Below are 20,351 nucleotides of genomic sequence, written 5' to 3'. Positions count from 1 at the left end.
CTGTTTAATTTGCTGGAACTTGGCTTTTACAAGGCAATGATCCAAAGGAAAAATAAAATGACCTTTTAGAATTTATCGAGGGCTTGAGAACAAGGAAAAACACAAATGATTTGGGCACCATTAGAAAGTCATTACAAAATCCAACAGGTGGTGCTATGGGCAATTTGAATTAGAGTCTTGGTCCTTCCAGTACATCAGGAAAAGCCTATGTTAAACATCATGACATTGGTTTATACTGAAAATTCACCGAATTAGGATTTTTCTCTTATGTTACAATCAGTGTTGAATGATGGAGAAATCTAAATGCCTACATTTAAAATTTGTCATTACCTCACTTTGTGATTTTTCAATAAATCATAAAACCATTGCACTAGGCTCCTGAAGCCAGAAATATGTGCTTCACCAATCACATTATTTGGTTACATTTGAATGGTTAAAATTACAGTGTGAGATGCCTTTTGCTATGGTGGTATGTTTATATCGTTTGAGCTACTAGCCTCTTTGTGTTCCTGTTACTTCATTTGTCTCCCATCATGAATTATGACTCTGCAACATTATTTCTCACATTTTTTCTTTGTTTCCCTCACACCTATAAGAGTAAAATGAGTCTGAGCTTGGAGTCCAAAGATCTGTGTTGTTATTCCAATTCTGTGGCTCACCAGCTATATGACTGAGTAAGACATTTTCCTTTGCTATATTTAAATCTCTTCCCCCTCACCTCACACTAGGACTATTATTGGCTCATATAATTGCTAAGTTCAGGTAATGGCATCAGGTATGGCTGGATCCGGGGGCTCTAACTATATTGTCAGAACTCTGCCATTCTCCAACACTTGGCTCTGCTTTTCATCCCTTGGCTCTGGCTTTCCTCTGGTAACCTCTCTTTGCATGATAGAGCACAGAAGCTAAAGGCTTACATCTTCCCAGGTCCATTCCCGGTAGAGAAAGAAAATATCCCATTCACCTTTTCCAGATAAGTCATGCCCCTGTCTCTGAAAAGTCACTGTGGCCAGGAAGATGTGCTGATTTATCTATGGCTGTATGATTGCCACCCTTGTGTCCTCAGAGGTCATTAAGACTATATGAACTGAGAATGAGAGGTGGGAAGATTCTCCAAAAGGGAGATTAAGATACTATTATGAAAGAAGGGGGAATGTACACATGATGGACATAGGCGAGGGGTCTCCTTCAGATAGAAAGGCAGATCTCCCTTTGGTATAAATGTCCCTTTACTAAACCAATATTTTAATCTTATCACCACCTCTGCAGGAGTCACCTAGGGCACCAGCCTCTCCTACTAGTGCCTACTTTTGATCCTGGTACTTTTGAGCAGATACTTCAACTTCAGAACTTTGAGACCTATTACTACAGGCTTTTCCCAGAGTTTATTCTGTTCATAGAAACTGGTCAAGGGAGGGAATCATTTGTGCATGATAATTCATCCATGAGTAAGTAAATGATTGGTCCTCTAGGGTGGGGACTTACAGTCTTGTCATCCTACAGCCTCATTTTTATCTATCTTTACTACAAATTACCATATGGTGGAAATTACAGGAGTCAACAAAACTCTCATCCCTGGAATCTGGGGACCAGAGGAGGCTTCTTTGGGGACTAAGTATTGTTTCATACCAAGTTTCCCCTTCTCACAGGTAGCTCCCACACAACCATGTAGTTCCATCACTAAATGTTTTCCTTAAGTCTATGGGATGCCATCTCTACCTTCTGGCTTATTTCTATTCCAGCTAAAAACTAGTTTAAAAAGCCTCCATTGTGTTATGATCTGTTTAACTCACTCTGCTTGCTTTTCTTTCTTTTTGCTTAGCCATATCACTGCAGCTGCTATTTTCTCTCTCTTGAGCACTCCCCTCTACCCCCCTCTTTTTGCAAGCATTCTTCATTCCAGAGAGAAGGTCACAATCTAATAACCTTGAGAACCATAGAAACCATCGTGAGACTGCCTGATGCCAACCTTGACGGTCTTGAGATGATCCATGGCTGGGAAGAATGCTGGCCCTGCATGCACTTGGACCCTCATCAGCAACACTGTTTCTTGAACCATTACTATAAAACTCCTCACTACCCCCTCTAAGATGGGACACACAGTTTCCAGTCCCGACCATGTCCCAGCATGGGTACCACCTCACCCTTCTGCACCACATAATCAGACACCTCACCAAAGGGTATGTGCCAAGGAGGGAGGTGGAGGCAGGTTCCCTGTGTTCTGAATCCCCAGAAGGTGGGACAGGGCCATCTGCTCATGCACAAGGACAGCTGTGTTCCCCGTTGTGAAACATAGGATGAATCACTGTCCAAAAAGCAAATTTTATTGAACTGGTTGAAAAATGCAGAGAAATTTCATGGTACTATGAAATTGTTTGGGGCATAACTGTCGAAAGTAATGAAGTTTAGAAAAAAAAAATGTCATGAAGAACCTAGGGGTAAGGCAGGAATAAAGACACAGACCTACTAGAGAATGGACTTGAGGATATGGGGAGGGGGAAGGGTAAGCTGGGACAAAGTGAGAGAGTGGCATGGGACTATATACACTACCAAATGTAAAATAGATAGCTAGTGGGAAGCAGCCGCATAGCACAGGGGGATCAGCTCGGTGCTTTGTGACCACCTAGAGGGGTGGGATAGGGAGAGTGGGAGGGAGACGCAAGAGGGAGGGGATATGGGGACATATGTATATGTATAGCTGATTCACTTCGTTATACAGCAGAAACTAACACACAATTGTAAAGCAATTATACTCCAATGAAGATGTTAAAAAAATTTTTTTTTGAAAATAAATTTACATTTTGCTTCATTAAAAAAAAAGACTTCTGAGTGGATAATACATTTATGTAGTTGAAGAAATAATTTTATATTGTTTATAGGCAGGTCTCATTTTGCACAGTTCCAGCATGCACAAATTTCAGTTGCCACGGTTTAGTTAGATAATACCAGTCCCCCAACATTATGGTTCATAGTTCAGTTACCACAGGACATGAACTGTGAATAACTGAATAGAGTACAAACTGTGTTGCTAGCTCTTCAGTCCACAGATCACTACACAAATAACAGGTGTGCATCATGATCAGTGAGCAGGCACGTCACTTCTTTCAAAGTCTGTCAGTAGGTAGTCACTGTGTACCTGGTATACTGTTCATACACAGACAGCAAAGCGTATAGCTGTGTTCTTCTTGTCTTCCAGTGATAAGCCCATGTGACATTTTATAGAAATGGAATTCTATTTTTAAAAAAGGGGATTGGCCCACAAATATGAAAGTGCAGCAAAGGAAAAAAATGATGATCCTGGAAGTGAAATGTGAATTGGATGCAATGGAGTTAACAGAAAAAAACAGCTGACCTGACCATGGGCAGGTCGACATTGCCGCCATTCAAAGAGATTCTAAATATGCAGCTGAAGGAACTTAGTGAAGACCAGTTCACTGACGTTAATGAGGAAAGTGTCTGTGACAAAAAAGATGGCAATATCCTAAAGCAAGTGATGTCAGCAAAATGTTTCATGTTAAAGGAACTGTTGGAGCTATTTCATGACATAGAAAGAGAAAAGGATAAAACGTTAAAAGCTAATCCAAATTTAGAAAAAAGGATGACACTTCTCCAAGGCACAGAAAACACGTTTGCTCTGTGTGGTAAATTACACAAGGAGAAGACCAGCACTGCTCGAATTACTTTTTTTTTTTTTTTTGCGGTACGCGGGCCTTTCACTGCTATGGGCTCTCCCGTTGCAGAGCACAGGCTCCAGACGCGCAGGCTCAGCGGCCATGGCTCACGGGTCCAGTTGCTCCACGGCATGCGGGATCCTCCCGGACTGGGGCACGAACCCGCGTCCCCTGCATCGGCAGGCGGACTCTCAACCACTGCGCCACCAGAGAAGCCCTCGAATTACTCTTGATAAGTGTTTTCAATAACAGCAACAACCAAATAACACTTTAATACTCACTGTTTTTAATGGCTTTATTATGGTTTACAAATATTAGCTTTACTATTTTTCATTTCCATATATATGTATGTGTATATACATATTATATATACATATATATGACCAACATTAAGAGTTTTAATGTTTTGACAACAAAATTAAAGGTCATAGAACAATCATGATTATTGCAATGATAATTAAGATTGCTTTGCATGGTTACAGTGCACACAGCCAGTTTTATGGTCCTGTACTATCATCTAAAGTGAAAACTGCAAAGATTTTTTTTTTTTAAGGGAGAAATAAGGTGACAACAGTGACAAAGCAAGTACATATTCATTTAATGTCTACTGGCTATAAAATTGATTCTGGAAGCTGTGGGAAAGACAAATGAATTGGATGTGGTTATGACCCTCAAAGACTTCAAGGTCACCTTTAAGAAGATGAGCATTTCACATAAAGGAAGTATGTATAATGTAAGGATAATTCACATTTAAAACGTCACTTTAAAGTAAACACTTTTAAAATAGGGACCAAATTTTTATATGAGGGAAAAATTTTGTCCAGGAACTGATCTCGAAAAATTGAAATTGAAGTATAAAAACAGGTATATTGGGGGCTTCCCTGGTGGTGCAGTGGTTAAGAATCCATCTGCCAATGCAGGGGACATGGGTTCAAGCCCTGATCCAGGAAGATCCCGCATACCGAGGAGCAACTAAGCCCGTGTGCCACGATACTAAGCCTGTGCTCTGCAGCCCGTGAGCCACAACTACTGAGCCCACATGCTGCAACTACTGAGCCTGTGTGCTGCAACTACTCAGCCCATGCACCTAGAGCCCATGCACCACAACAAAAGAAGCCACTGCAATGAGAAGCCTGCGTACTGCAATGAAGAGTAGCCCCCACTTGCTGCAACTAGAGAAAGCTCATGCGCAGCAAGGAAGACCCAATGCAGCCAAAAATAAAATAAATCAATTTATTAAAAAAACACAAAAACATAAGGAACTAAGACGGTGGAATAGAAGGACATGCTCTCACTCCCTCCTGCAAGAACACCAGAATCACAGCTAGGTGCTGGACAATCATCAACAGGAAGACACTGGAACTCACCAAAAATGATACCCCACATTCAAAGACAAAGGAGAAACCACAGTGAGATGGTAGGAGGGGCGCAATCACAGTAAAATCAAATCCCATAACTGCTGAGTGGGTGATTCACAGACTGGAGAACACTTATATCACAGAAGTCCACCCACGGGAGTGAAGGTTCAAAGCCCTACATCAGGTTCCCAACCTGGGGGTCCGGCAATGGGAGGAGGAATTCTTAGAGAATCAGACTTTGAAGGCTAGTGGGATTTGACTGCAGGACTTCGACAGGACTGGGGGAAACAAAGACTCCACTCTTGGAGGGAACACACAAAGCAGTGTGCACATCAGGACTCAGGGGAAGGAGCAGTGACCCCAGGGGAGACTGAACCAGACCTACTTGCTAGTGTTGGAGGGTCTCCTGCAGAGGCGGGTGGTGGCTGTGGCTCACCGTGGGGACAACTGGCAGCAGAAGTTCTGGGAAGTACTCTTTGGCATGAGCCCTCCCAGGGTCTGTCATTAGCCACACCAAAGAGCCCAGGTGGGCTCCAGTGTTGGGTTGCTTCAGGCCAAACAACCAATAGGGAGGGAACCCTGCCCCACCCATCAGCAGTCAAGCAGATTAAAGTTTTACTGAGCTCTGCCCACCAGAGCAACAGTCAGCTCTACCCACCACCAGTCCCTCCTATCAGGAAACTTACACAGGCCTCTTAGATAGCCTCATCCACCAGAGGGAAGAGAGCAGAGGAATAAGAACTACCATCCTGCAGCCTGTGGAACAGAAACCACATTCACAGAAAGATAGACAAGATGAAAAGGCAGTGGGCTATGTACCAGATAAAGGAACAAGATGAAAACTCAGAAAAACAACTACATGAAGTGGAGTTAGGCAACCTTCCAGAAAAAGAAATCATAATAACGATAGTGAGGATGATCCAGGACCTCGGAAAAAGGATGGAGGCAAAGATCGAGAAGATGCAAGAAATGTTTAAAAAGACCTAGAAGAATTAAAGAACAAACAAACAGAGATGAACAATGCAATAACTGAAATGAAAACTACACTAGAAGGAATCAATAGCAGAACAACTGAGGCAGAAGAACGGAATTCACTGCTGCGGAATAAAATAAAGAAAATAGAATGAAAAGAAATGAAGACAGCCTAAGAGACCTCTGGGACAACATTAAACACAACAACATTCACATTATAGGGGTCCCAGGAGAAAAGAGAGAGAAAGGACTCGAGAAAATATTTGAAGAGATTATAGTCGAAAACTTCCCTAACATGGGAAAGGACATAGCCACCCAAGTCCAGGAAGCGCAGAGAGTCCCATACAGGAGAGACCCAAGGAGAAACACGCCAAGACACATAGTAATCAAACTGGCAAAAATTAAAGACAAAGAAAAATTATTGAAAGCAGCAAGGGAAAAAAGACAAATAACTCCCAAGGGAATTCCCATAAGGTTAACAGCTGATTTCTCAGCAGAAACTCTACAAACCAGAAGGGAATGGCATGATATACTTAAAGTAATGGGAGAGAAGAACCTAAAACCAAGATTACTCTACCTGGCAAGGATCTCATTCAGATTTGATGGAGAAATCAAAAGCTTTACAGATAAGCAAAAGCTAAGAGAATTCAGCACCACCAAACCACGTCTACAACAAATGCTAAACGAACTTCTCTAAGTGGAAAACACAAGAAAAGAAAAGCATCTACAAAAAAAAACCCAAAGCAATTAAGAAAATGGTCATAAAAACATACATATCAATAATTACCTTAAACGTGAGTGGATTAAATGCTCCAACCAAAAGACACAGGCTTGCTGAATGGATACAAAAACAAGACCCATCTATATGCTGTCTATAAGAGACCCACTTCAAACCTAGGGACACACACAGACTGAAAGTGAGGGGATGGAAAAAGATATTCCATGCAAATGGAAATCAAAAGAAACCTGGAGTAGCAATACTCATATCAGATAAAATGGACTATAAAGAATGTTACAAGAGACAAGAAAGGACACTACATAATGATCAAGGCATCAATCCAAGAAAAAGATATAACAATTATAAACACATATGCACCCAACATACGATGACCTCAATACATAAGGCAACTACTAACAGCTATAAAAGAGGAAAATGACAGTAACGTAGTAATAGTTGGGGACTTTAATACCTCAATGACACCAATGGACAGATCATCAAAAAAGAAAATAAATTAGGAAACACAAGCTTTAAATGACACAATACACTAGACAGATTTAATTGATATTTATAGGATATTCCATCCAGGAACAGCAGATTACACTTTCTTCTCAAGTGCACACAGAACATTCTACAGGATAGATCACATCTTGGGTCAGAAATCAAGCCTCAGTAAATTTAAGAAAATTGAAATCATATCAAGCATCTTATCTGACCACAACGCTATGAGATTAGAAATGAATTACAGGGAAAAAAATGTAAAAAACACCAACACATGCAGGATAAACAATACGTTACTAAATAACCAAGAGATCACTGAAGAAATCAAAGACGAAATCAAAAAAAATATAGAGACAAATTACAACGAAAACACGACAGTCCAAAACGTATGAGATGCAGCAAAAGCAGTTCAAAGAGGGAAGTTTATAGCTATACAAGCCTACCTCAAGAAACAAGATAAATCTCAAATACACAATCTAAACTTACATCTAAAGGAACTAGAGAAAGAAGAACAAACAAATCCAAAGTAGCAGTAGGAAAGAAATCATAAATATTGGAGCAGAAATAAATGAAATAGAAACAAAGAAAACAATAGCAAAGATCAATAAAACTAAAAGCTGGTTTTTTGAGAAGATAAACAAAACTGATAAACCACTAGCCAGACTCATGCAGAAAAAGAGGGAGAGGGCTCAAATCAATAATATTAGAAATGAAAAAGGAGAAGTTACAACAGACACCACAGAAATACAAAGCACCCTAAGACTATTCAAGCAACTCTATGCCAATAAAATGGACAACCTGGAAGAAATGGACACATTCTTAGAAAGGTATAACCTTCCAAGACTGAACCAGGAAGAAATAGAAAATATGAACAGGCAAATCTCAAATCATGAAATTGAAACTGTGGTTAAAAATATTCTAACAAACAGAAGTCCAGGACCAGATGGCTTCACAGGTGAATTCTATCAAACATTTAGAGAAGAGCTAACACCTATCCTTCTTAAACTCTTCCAAAAAATTGCAAAGGAAGGAACACTCCCAAACTCATTCCATGAGGCCACCATCACCGTGATACCAAAACCAGACAAAGATACCACAAAAAAAGAAAATTACAGACCAATGTCACTCATGACTATAGATGCAAAAATCCTCAACAAAATACTAGCAAACAGAATCCAACAGCACATTAAAAGGATCATACGCCATGATCAAGTGGGACTTATCCCAGGGATGCAAGGATTCTTCAATATACGTAAACCAATGAATGCGATACACCATATTAACAAACTGAAGGATAAAAACCATATGAGCATCTCAATAGATGTAGAAAAAGCTTCGGACAAAATTCAACACCGACTTACGATAAAAATTCTCCCCAAAGTGGGCATAGGGGGAACCTACCTCAACATATAAAAGGTCATATATGACAAACCCACAGCAAACATCATTCTCAATGGTGAAAAACTGAAAGCATTTCCTCTAAGATCAGGAACAAGACAAGGATGTCCACTCTCACCACTATTATTCAACATAGTTTTGGAAGCCCTAGCAACGGCAATCAGAGAAGAAAAAGAAATAAAAGGAAAACAAATTGGAAAAGAAGAAGTAAAGCTGTCACTGTTTGCAGAGGACGTGATACTATACATAGAGAATGCTAAAGATGCCACCAGAAAACTGCTAGAGCTAATCAATGAATTTGGTAAAGTTGCAGGATACAAAATTAATGCACAAAAATCTCTTGCATTCCTATACACTAATGATGAAAAATCTGAAAGAGAAATTAAGGAAACACTCCCATCTACCATTGCAACAAAAAGAATAAAATACCTAGGAATAAACCTACCTAGGGAGACAAAAGACCTGTATGCAGAAAACTATAAGACACTGATGAAAGAAATTAAAGATGATACAAACAGATGGAGACATATACCATGTTCTTGGATTGGAAGAACCTGAAAATGACTATACTACCCAAAGCAATCTACAGATTCAGTGCAATCCCTATCAAATTACCAATGGCATTTTTTATGGAACTAGAACAAAGCATCTTAAAATCTGTACGGAGACACAAAGACCCTGACTAGCCAAAGCAGTCTTGAGGGAAAAAAATGGAGCTGGAGGAATCAGACTCCCTGACTTCAGACTATACTATAAAGCTACAGTAATCACGACAATATGGTACTGGCATAAAAACAGAAACAAAGATCAGTGGAACAACATAGAAAGCCCAGAGATAAACCCATGCACCTATGGTCAACTAATCTATGACAAAGGAGGCAAGGATATACAATGGAGAAAAGACAGTCTCTTCAATAAGTGGTGCTGGGAAAACTGGACAGCTACATGTAAAAGAATGAAATTAGAACACTCCCTAACATCATACACAAAAATAACTCAAAATGGATTCAAGACCTAAATGTAAGACCAGACACTATAATGCTCTTAGCGGAAAACATAGGAAGAACACTCTTTGACAGAAATCACAGCAAGATCATTTTTGATCCACCTCCTACAGTAATGGAAATAAAAACAAAAATAAACAAATGAGACCTAATGAAACTTCAAAGCTTTTGCACAGCAAAGGAAACCATAAACAAGACGAAAAGACAATCCTCAGAATGGGAGAAAATATTTGCAAATGAATCAACGGACAAAGGATTAATCTCAAAAATATATAAACAGCTCATGCAGCTCAATATTAAAGAAACAAACAACCCAATCCAAAAATGGGCAGAAGACCTAAATAGACATTTCTCCAAAGAAGACATACAGATGGCCAAGAAGCACAGGAAAAGCTGCTCAACATCACTAATTATTAGAGAAATGCAAATCAAAACTACAATGAGGTATTACCTCACACCAGTTAGAATGGGCATCATCAGAAAATTTGCAAACAACAAATTCTGGAGAGACTGTGGAGAAAAGGGAACCCTCTTGCACTGTTGGTGGGAATGTAAATTGATACAGCCACTATGGAGAACAGTGTGGAGGTTCTTTAAAAAAACTAAAAATAGAATTACCATATGATCCAGCAATCCCACTACTAGGCATATACTCAGAGAAAACCATAATTCAAAAAGACACATGCACCCCAATGTTCACTGCAGCAGTACTTACAATAGCCAGGTCATGGAAGCAACCTAAACGCCCATCAACAGACGAATGGATAAGGAAGATGTGGTACATATATACAATGGAATATTACTCAGCCATATAAAGGAACGAGACTGGGTCATTTGTAGAGACGTGGATGGATCTAGAGACTGTCATACAGAGCGAAGTAAGTCAGAATGAGAAAAACAAATATCGCATATTAACGCATATATGTGGAACCTGGAAAAATAGTACAGATGAACCGGTTTGCAGGGCAGAAATTGAGACACAGATGTAGAGAAAAAACGTATGGACACCAAGGGGGGAAGCGGTGGGGGCGGGGCGGGGGGGTGGTGGTGTGATGAATTGGGAGATTGGGATTGACATGTATACACTAATGTGTATAAAACTGATGACTAATAAGGACCTGCTGTATAAATAAATAAATAAAATTTAAAAATTAAAAAAAAAACTCAAACTAATGAGATGAAGAAAAAAAACAGGTATATCTTTTACTTTAAAATTGCAACAATATCCTAATTCATAGGATGTATAAAATATGACCACATTATCTGTTGCGATAATTTTTCTTTAGTTTTGTGGAAGCAAGATTTACCACTCTTTGCTTTGTGTTGGATTTTTAAACCACTGCCATAAAATGGGTAATTTTTGCAAAAATATTTGATGGTTCATCAATTTTCTTCAGGGCTTTCCCACATCTTTCCCTGTTCAAGTCCTTTTTGCTTGAAGCTCCTATGCTGTTGTGATTCTTATTGAATTTTTTCTCTTTCACTGGTCAAATTCTGCCAGAATCTCATTTGTCCTGGCTTAAGTTTAATTCAAGCAATTATGCTACCTCATTTTCAAAGATGCCATGAAATCTTGCAGTTTGCAAACTGACTTCATAGCTGCTTTGCACTGCTACAATGTAACTCAAAACTCTGACAATCAACAGAAAATTGTCAAATGAAGGGAACATGATGGTCTGTATTGGGGGTCAACAAACTGAAGCTCAAGAATCAACTCCGGCCCACTGCCTGTTTTTGTAAATAAAGTTTTATCAACACACAGACATGAGCAAACATTCATGCCTATATAGTCTATGGCTGCTTTCAGGCTACAATGTCAGAGTTGAGTAGCTGTGACAGAGACCATATGCCCCCAAAGCCCAAAATATTTACTGTCTGGCTCTTTTCAGAAAAAATTTTCCAACCCTTAGCGTGGACTGATGCTAGTGTTGAGTAAACAGAGATGATTTCGTGGACACTGATATGACTGGGGTCAATTAATCACTAAAGGTTTTGGATTCGTGATTATTGCTTTCATGCCAACTTTTAAGGGTAAAAAAAAAAATGAAGTAAACATCCAACTAAGGAGGATCCCTCACTCTTAAAACAAATGCAACTTTTATTAGATTTCTAGGAGTGATATGAAGTGCTATAGTATTTTTTAATATTTTTTAAATTATATTTTAGAGGAGAATAAGCTCCCTATGGTTACTGACGGGAAAGGTCCTTGGGAAAGGTGGCATGTCTGAAGGACTTCAAAGGTTGTACAGGACTAAGGTTCAGAACATGCTCTGAAAAGAACAATTTGGATGGCCATTCTCTGTAGTTACGGTAATAGACGATAATAAACCACCTTACTGAGATGGCAAAGTATAGGTAGCAAAAGTTATGGATAGAAGCTGGGTCTGATGAAAATCTTCCTGATTCCCGCAGAGGTGAGGAATTTGGCAGCAGTTGCAGCAACAAGGACATAAGGATGTGTCTCTGGCAAAAAGTAACCAAGGCACCTGCCGCCTGCTCCTCTCAATGCTCCTAACGTGACCCCTCCAGCCCTAGTGGTGGTCAGTGTGGCTGGTTCCTTCGCAATTAGTGGTCAGATTTTGGAAGCAAGTCTAAGTGAAATTCCTCTTTCTGGTATGAACTGAGCATTGAAGCTATCCTTTCCAGGAAACGTCCAGGACCCAAAGGAGCAAGGCCTATGCCCTTAGTGGTAGAATTTCACGCAAAGGAGTTAGACCATAGAGGGAGGCTGATTTTTCTTTTGTCAACAAAAAATTCTAATTTCCATGGGGTTGCTTGGCCTTTCTTCCTTGACGTTGACATTTAGCTTATGCCAGCCTCTCTCAAATTAAGGCTCTCTTGAACTGTACTTGGCTCTCCAGCTCCCAGAACAGAGCAAAAGTGTTCATCTCCAGAAACTTCATCTCAGCAAGCTCCCTTTTTAATGACTATCCTCCTTGCCTACTCCGCTCTCCCACGAGGCCCTGGCAGTGATTAGCCATGCGGGGTGGCCCTACAAGGCTCTGGAGAGGAATCCCAGGCTTCAGATCTGTCTTAGAGTTTGTCCACTGGGAGAAGAACCCAAACTGAAGCCCAGCAGGTCCCTGTCAGGGGAAGGAGCGGAGTGCTGCGGCCTGTGGTGCCTCTGGATTCCAGGCTATGCTTCAAAGGCGGCTGCCAGCACACTGTGTGAGGCCACCCAGGCGGGGGCCCAGGCAGCTTTCCTGGCTCTACTCTGCTTCAAGGCCACTTAGGGATTTTAAGCTGCTTGGGGAGTAACAGCTGTCACTGCCTGTGCCCCTGGGGAATGTGTGTAACAGAGGGAGTAGGATTTGGGATTAATGACAGGGTCTGTTCCCTGTTGCTCCAGTTTTGTTTTTTTTTTTTCTTTTTTTTTTTTCCAGCAAACATAATTATAGACAGTAGTTTTAAGAGGCTGTAACTGCTCCAAAGTTGCTTTCTTCCAGAAACTTGAGTGCATATTGCTGAGAAGGCATTCAAAGTCAATTCCAGTATACATCTGACTAGACCCCTACCCCTCCTTCACCTGCCTACTGGTCAGTGAGCCAACCTTTTAAGGCACAGATGCAATCACCCCTCCCCCAGCCATCCCAGACCCTAAGACTTCTTCCTGCTCAGACATGCTTGCCACACCTGTGATCTTCCCTGCTGCCCTGAAAGCTCTTCATGGGCAGAGACTGTCTTGCCCACCTTTCTGTCTTCTTTATTTCCCAGTATTAGGATGTGCTCATATTGGGTGCTGTTGTGACACTGGCCAAATTGCTTCACCACTCTAATCCTCAGTTTTCTTTACTATAAAATGAGCGAGTTGAAATAAATAGTCCCTTAAGTCCCATCCAGGTTTTACGTAGGGCAAAATACCGCCCATTTCTGCTCTTATTAGCTGTGTTACTATAGACAAATTTTTACCTTCTGAGACTACTTTCATTTTTGAAAGAGGAATAATACCCATTCCCTGTAAGCTATATGAGTATTAAATATTTGTTATTATATAATTACTAAGGGCTGATTTCCTTGCCATAAATAAATTCAAGAACGCTATAAAATGAGATCTATTATTTTTGCCATAATCCAGATGAGAAAATAGGCTCAAAGAAGTGAAGTAACTGCTCCAGGATTACATGGTTAAGAAATAGACAAGTTAACATTTGAACCTAAGCCGCCTCCAGAGCAGCCTCTGTTTTCGTTCCTGAGTTTGCATGAGATGAGTACTTTTCAAGCCAGCATCATAGCAGCCCCCAAATTGTCAACCGTGCTTTTTGCCAGGAATGAAGTCCATGATGCTTTGAAGGGCATTTAAGGTCTTCTCAGTGAACCGACCTTGATTTAACCTTCAACTTCCATGTTCATTAAACATGACAGACACAGGCCACTTCTTTTTAAAATGTGCACAGAAATCACCTTTGCTTACACTGGATTTTTACTAAAATACCTCTTCTCATTTATGTATGAAATCTCCTGGTGGAAACAGTTTTCCCTCTTTGTAGTCCCAACTCAAACAATTGTATTTCTAGGAAAACTTGTCTCATTGCCATTCCCTTCACTTTCCCCAAAAATGTGATTCAGTAATTCTCATACAATGAAAGTTCAGCAGAGGGAGACATTGCTATGGGCTGGTAAGGAGTGGGAGTACATCCTGAATGGGTAGGGACTGAAGCCAGGCATTGGCACAGTTCCTAAAGAAGAGAGTTCTGCAGTCCTTATCCCTGTTAGTTGCCAAGCTAATTGGGATGTGGGATAAATAACATGAGAAAAAGGTAGTTGAGATCAGATTTAGGAAAGCCTTGAATGCCAGGATAGGGAATCTGGACTTCATCTTGTGGTCCAGCTTAGTTCTGGGAGGCTCTCCAGCCACCTGTCTCACCTGAAGTGCTTGTCAACAGTGAAGATTCTGGCTCCATTCCAGTCCTACTGAATTGTAGGAATTCATAGTTTAACAAGCACCCTAGGTAATGCTAGGCACCCTTCAGTTTGAGAAACTCCCGTAGTATTTGGGACAATACTGTAAGTAAATGAATCTTCAAGGCAGAATAACACTGGGGATTTATTGAGGAAAATTACTCAGGTGGCACAGTGGACCAGGGATCAGAGAAAACAGGGGACCCACTGAGGGTTCCAACAACTGTCCTCAAAGATCATGATTCCAGACTGTCCTTGGTAGTTGACAAGGACCAGATGATGATTGCTAGAATCCTATTATCTCCAATAAAAGAAACTGTTCAACTTTTAGTTATTCTTCCCACAAGCTGTAAAGTTGTCAAGGTACTACAAAATGCATGGTTTAAGGATTAACTTTTGACTAGAACTGGGGTCTCTTGATGTCAGGCCAGGACCTTTCTGAAAAGTAACAACCAGGGGATTAAGGCTATGTGTCCTTTTTACTAAAAATAAAGAGCAAGCATGCAGGTATCCCAGGGCACATTGCAGCTACAGTGAAGCCTTCAGTTGTAATGAAAATCCTCAAGTTATGCCCTGTACTTCACTGAATGTATAGAAATTGGGCAGGTGGGCAGCTTGAAATGTATATTCTCTGAATTATACTGCAGAGAGAACAGAACAGGATGAAGGAACCCCCTGGCTTTGCTGGCATCATAACACGAAGGCAGATAAATACAGTTCTGAATATTTCTGCAAATGCCACTCAGTGAGTAGAGAGAACAGAACCCTGATGGAGAGCGTGTGTGACTCAGCATCATTAGTGTTTCCATGAGTTTGGTACAGCCTACAATTTTAGGGAATCAGAGGGATGGGAGATGGTAATGAGAGATCAAAGGGAACAAAGGATTGGATCACAGTGAGTCTTTTCAGTTTTACCTTTCCTTCCATCAGACCACTTTGTCTCATCCCAGAGAAAACGTATGATCAATAAAACAGCAATTCATCCACTACCTACTCCCTTTCCAGTTACATATTGCACCTGAATCCCTTTGAAATCGTATTTCTTTTGCAGTTATTGAAATATACTTTAAATTGACTAGTTAAATCCATAGAATGAGATTTACTCAGGCTTCAAGGGCTAGAGTTATTAGAAACAGAGATCGGTGAGAAGTTAGCCTCTGGCTTAGTCTCACCTTAACTCCATTTTGTTTATCAGAATCACTCTTAAGTATAGTATTTGCGGTCTAACAATTTTTTTAGGAATAAAGAGAGATAGAGGGCAGACAGCAAAAGAAGAAGACCTACAATCCTGCAGCCTGTGGAACAAAAACCACATTCACAGAAAGACAGACAAGATGAAAAGTCAGAGGGCTATATACCAGATGAAGGAAGAAGATAAAACCCCAGAAAAAAACCTAAGTGAAGTGGAGATAGGCAACTTTCGAGAAAATGAATTCAGAATAATGATAGTGAAGGTGAGCCAGGACTTCGGAAAAAGAATGGAGGCAAATATCGAACAGATGCAAAAAATGTTTAACAAAGACCTAGAAGAATTAGAGAACAAACGCACAGAGATGAACAATACAATAACTGAAATGAAAACTACACTAGAAGGAATCAATAGCAGAATAACTGAGGCAGAAGAACGGATAAGTGACCTGAAGGACAGAATGGTGGAATTCACAGCTGTGGAACAGAATAAAGAAAAAAGAGAGAAAAGAAGTGAAGACAGCCTAAGAGACCTCTGGTACAATGTTAAACGCAACAACATTCACATCATAGGGGAACCAGAAGGAGAAGAGAGAGAGAAAGGACCTGAGAAAATATCTGAAGATATTATAGTCGAAAACTTCCCTAACATGGGAAAGGACATAGCCACCCAAGTCCAGGAAGCGCAGAGAGTCCCATACAGGAGAGACCCAAGGAGAAACACGCCAAGACACATAGTAATCAAACTGGCAAAAATTAAAGACAAAGAAAAATTATGGAAAGCAACAAGGGAAAAATGACAAATAACATACAAGGAACTCCCATAAGCTTAACAGCTGATTTCTCAGCAGAAACTCTACAAGCCAGAAGGGAGTGGCATGATATACTTAAAGTGATGAAAGGGAAGAACCTAGAAACAAGATTACTCTACCTGGCAAGGACCTCATTCAGATTTGATGGAGAAATCAAAAGCTTTACAGACAAGCAAAAGCTCAGAGAATTCAGCACCACCAAACCACGTCTACAACAAATGCTAAACGAACTTCTCTAAGTGGGAAACACAAGAAAAGAAAAGCATCTACAAAAACAAACCCAAAGCAATTAAGAAAATAATCATAAAAACATACATATCAATAATTACCTTAAATGTGAGTGGATTAAATGCTCCAACCAAAAGACACAGGCTTCCTGAATGGATACAAAAACAAGCCCCATCTATATGCTGTCTACAAGAGACCCACTTCAGACCTAGGGACACAGACAGACTGAAAGTGAGGGGATGGAAAAAGATATTCCATGCAAATGGAAATCAAAAGAAAGCTGGAGTAGCTACACTCATATCAGATAAAATAGACTTTAAAATAAAGAGTGTTACAAGAGACAAGGAAGGACACTACATATTGATCAAGGACTCAATCCAAGAAGAAGACATAACAATTATAAATATATATGGACCCAACAGAGGAGCACCTCAATACATAAGGCAACTGCTAACAGCTATAAAAGAGAAAATCAACAGTAACACAATAATAGTTGGGGACTTTAATACCTCACTTACACCAATGGACAAAACATCCAAATGAAAATGAATAAGGAAACAGAAGACAACAGACCAGGTAGATTTAATTGATATTTATAGGACATTCCATTGAGAAACAGCAGATTACACTTTCTTCTCAAATGTGCACAGAACATTCTCCAGGATAGATGACATCTTGGGTCACAAATCAAGCCTCAGTAAATTTAAGAAAATTGAAAGCATATCAAGCATCTTTTCTGAACACAACGCTATGAGATTAGAAATGAATTACGGGGAAAAAAACATAAAAAACACAAATACATGCAAGCTAAACAATACGTTACTAAACAACCAAGAGATCACGGAAGCAATCAAAGAGGAAATAAACAAATACCTAGAGACAAATGACAATGAAAACACAATTATCCAAAACCTATGGGATGCAGCAAAAGCAGTTCTAAGAGGGAAGTTTATAGCTATACAAGTTACCTCTCAAAACAAGAAAAAGCTTAATAAAACAATCTAACCTTACACCTAAAGGAACTAGAGAAAAAAGAACAAACAAAACCCAGAGTTAGCAGAAGGAAAGAACTCATAAAGAACGGAGCAGAAATAAATGAAGTAGAAACAAAGAAAACAATAGCAAAGTTCAACGAAACTAAAAGCTGTTTCTTTGAGAAGATAAATAAAACTGATAAACCATTAGCCAGACTCATCAAGAAAAAGAGGGAGAGGACTCAAATCAATAAAGTTAGAAATGAAAAAGAAGTTACAACAGACACCGCAGAAATACAAAGCATCCTAAGAGACTACTACAAGCAACTGTATGCCAATAAAATGGACAACCTGGAAGAAATGGACACATTCTTAGAAAGGTATAACTTTCCAAGAGTGAACCAGGAAGAAATAGAAAATAAGAAGAGACCAATCACAAGTAATGAAATTGAAACTGATTAAAAATCTTCCAACAAACAGAAGTCCAGGACCAGATGGCTACACAGGTGAATTCTATCAAACATTTAGAGAAGAGCTAACACCTATCCTTCTCAAACTCTTCCAAAATATTGCAGAGGAAGGACCACTCCCAAACTCATTCTATGAAGCCACCATCACCCTGATACCAAAACCAGACAAAGATACTACACAAAAAGAAAATTACAGACCAATGTCACTCATGACTATAGATGCAAAAATCCTCAACAAAATACTAGCAAACAGAATCCAACAACACATTAAAAGGATCATATGTCATGATCAAGTGGGATTTATCCCAGGGATGCAAGGATTCTTCAATATACGCAAATCAAACAATGTGATACACCATATTAATAAAGTGAAGAATAAAAACCATATGATCATCTCAATAGATGCAGAAAAAGCTTTTGACAAAATACAACACCGACTTTTGATAAAAACTCTCCAGAAAGTGGGCATAGAGGGGAACTACCCCAACATAATAAAGGGCATATATGACAAACCCACAGCAAACATCATTCTCAATGGTGAAAAGCTGAAAGCATTTCCTCTAAGATCAGGAACAAGACAAGGATGTCCACTCTCACCACTATTATTCAACATAGTTCTGGAAGTCCTAGCCACAGCAATCAGAGAAGAAAAAGAAATACAAATTGGAAAAGAAGAAGTAAAACTATCAGTGTTTGCAGGTGACATTATACTATACATAGAGAATCCTAAAACTGCCACCAGAAAACTACTGGAGCTAATCAATGAATTTGGTAAAGTTGCAGGATACAAAATTAATGCACAGAAATCTCTTGCATTCCTATACACTAATGATGAAAAATCTGAAAGAGAAATTATGGAAACAGTCCCATTTACCACTGCAACAAAAAGAATAAAATACCTAGGAATAAACCTACCTAGGGAGACAAAAGACCTGTATGCAGAAAACTATAAGACAGCGATCAAAGAAATTAAAGATGATACCAACAGATGGAGAGATATACCATGTTCTTGGATTGGAAGAATCAATACTGTGAAAATGTCTATACTATCCAAAGCAATCTACAGATTCAATGCAATACCTATCAAATTACCAATGGCATTCTTTACGTAACTAGAACAAATCACCTTAAAATTTATATGGAGACACAAAAGACCCTGAATAGCAAAAGCAATCTTGAGAAAGAAAAACGGAGCTGGAGGAATCAGACTCCTTGACTTCAGACTATACTATAAAGCTACATTAATCAAGACAATATGGTACTGGCACAAAAACAGAAACATAGATCAATGGAACAACATAGAAAGCCCAGAGATAAACCCACGCACCTACGGTCAACTAATCTATGACACGGAGTCAAGGATATACAATGGAGAAAAGACAGTCTCTTCAATAAGTGGTGCTAGGAAAACTGGACAGCTACATGTACAAATGAAATTAGAACACTCCCTAACACCATACACAAAAGTAAAGTGAAAATGGATTTGAGACCTAAATGTAAGACCAGACACTATAAAACTCTTAAAGGAAAACACAGGAAGAACACTCTTTGACATAAACCACAGCAAGATATGTTTTGATCCACCTCCTAGAGTAACGGAAATAAAAACAAAAAAAAAAACATGGGACCTAATGAAACTTCAAAGCTTTCGCAGAGCAAATGAAACCATAAACAAGACGAAAAGACAATCCTCAGAATGGGAGAAAATATTTGCAAACGAAGCAACGGACAAAGGATTAATCTCAAAAATATATAAACAGGGGCTGCCCTGGTGGTGCAGTGGTTGAGAGTCCGCCTGCCGATGCAGGGGACACGGGTTCGTACCCCAGTCCGGGTGGATCTCACATGCCGCAGAGCAGCTGGGCCCCTGAGCCATGGCCACTGAGTCTGCGTGTCCAGAGCCTGTGCTCCGCAACGGGAGAGACCACAGCAGTGAGAGGCCTGTGTACCTCAAAAAAATATATATGTGTGTGTGTGTGTGTGTGTGTGTGTGTGTGTGTGTGTGTGTGTGTATAAACAGCTCATGCAGCTCAATATTAAAGAAACAAACAACCCAATCCAAAAATGGGCAGAAGACCTAAATAGACATTTCTCCAAAGAAGACATACAGATGGCCAAGAAGCACATGAAAAGCTGCTCAACATCACTAATTATTAGA

This window comes from Aethalodelphis obliquidens, unplaced genomic scaffold, assembly GCF_003676395.1.
Source record: "Aethalodelphis obliquidens isolate GAN/ISIS:26980383/991018 unplaced genomic scaffold, ASM367639v1 scaffold45, whole genome shotgun sequence".
Lineage (NCBI taxonomy): Eukaryota > Metazoa > Chordata > Mammalia > Artiodactyla > Delphinidae > Aethalodelphis > Aethalodelphis obliquidens.
This window is presented reverse-complemented; position numbering follows the sequence as displayed.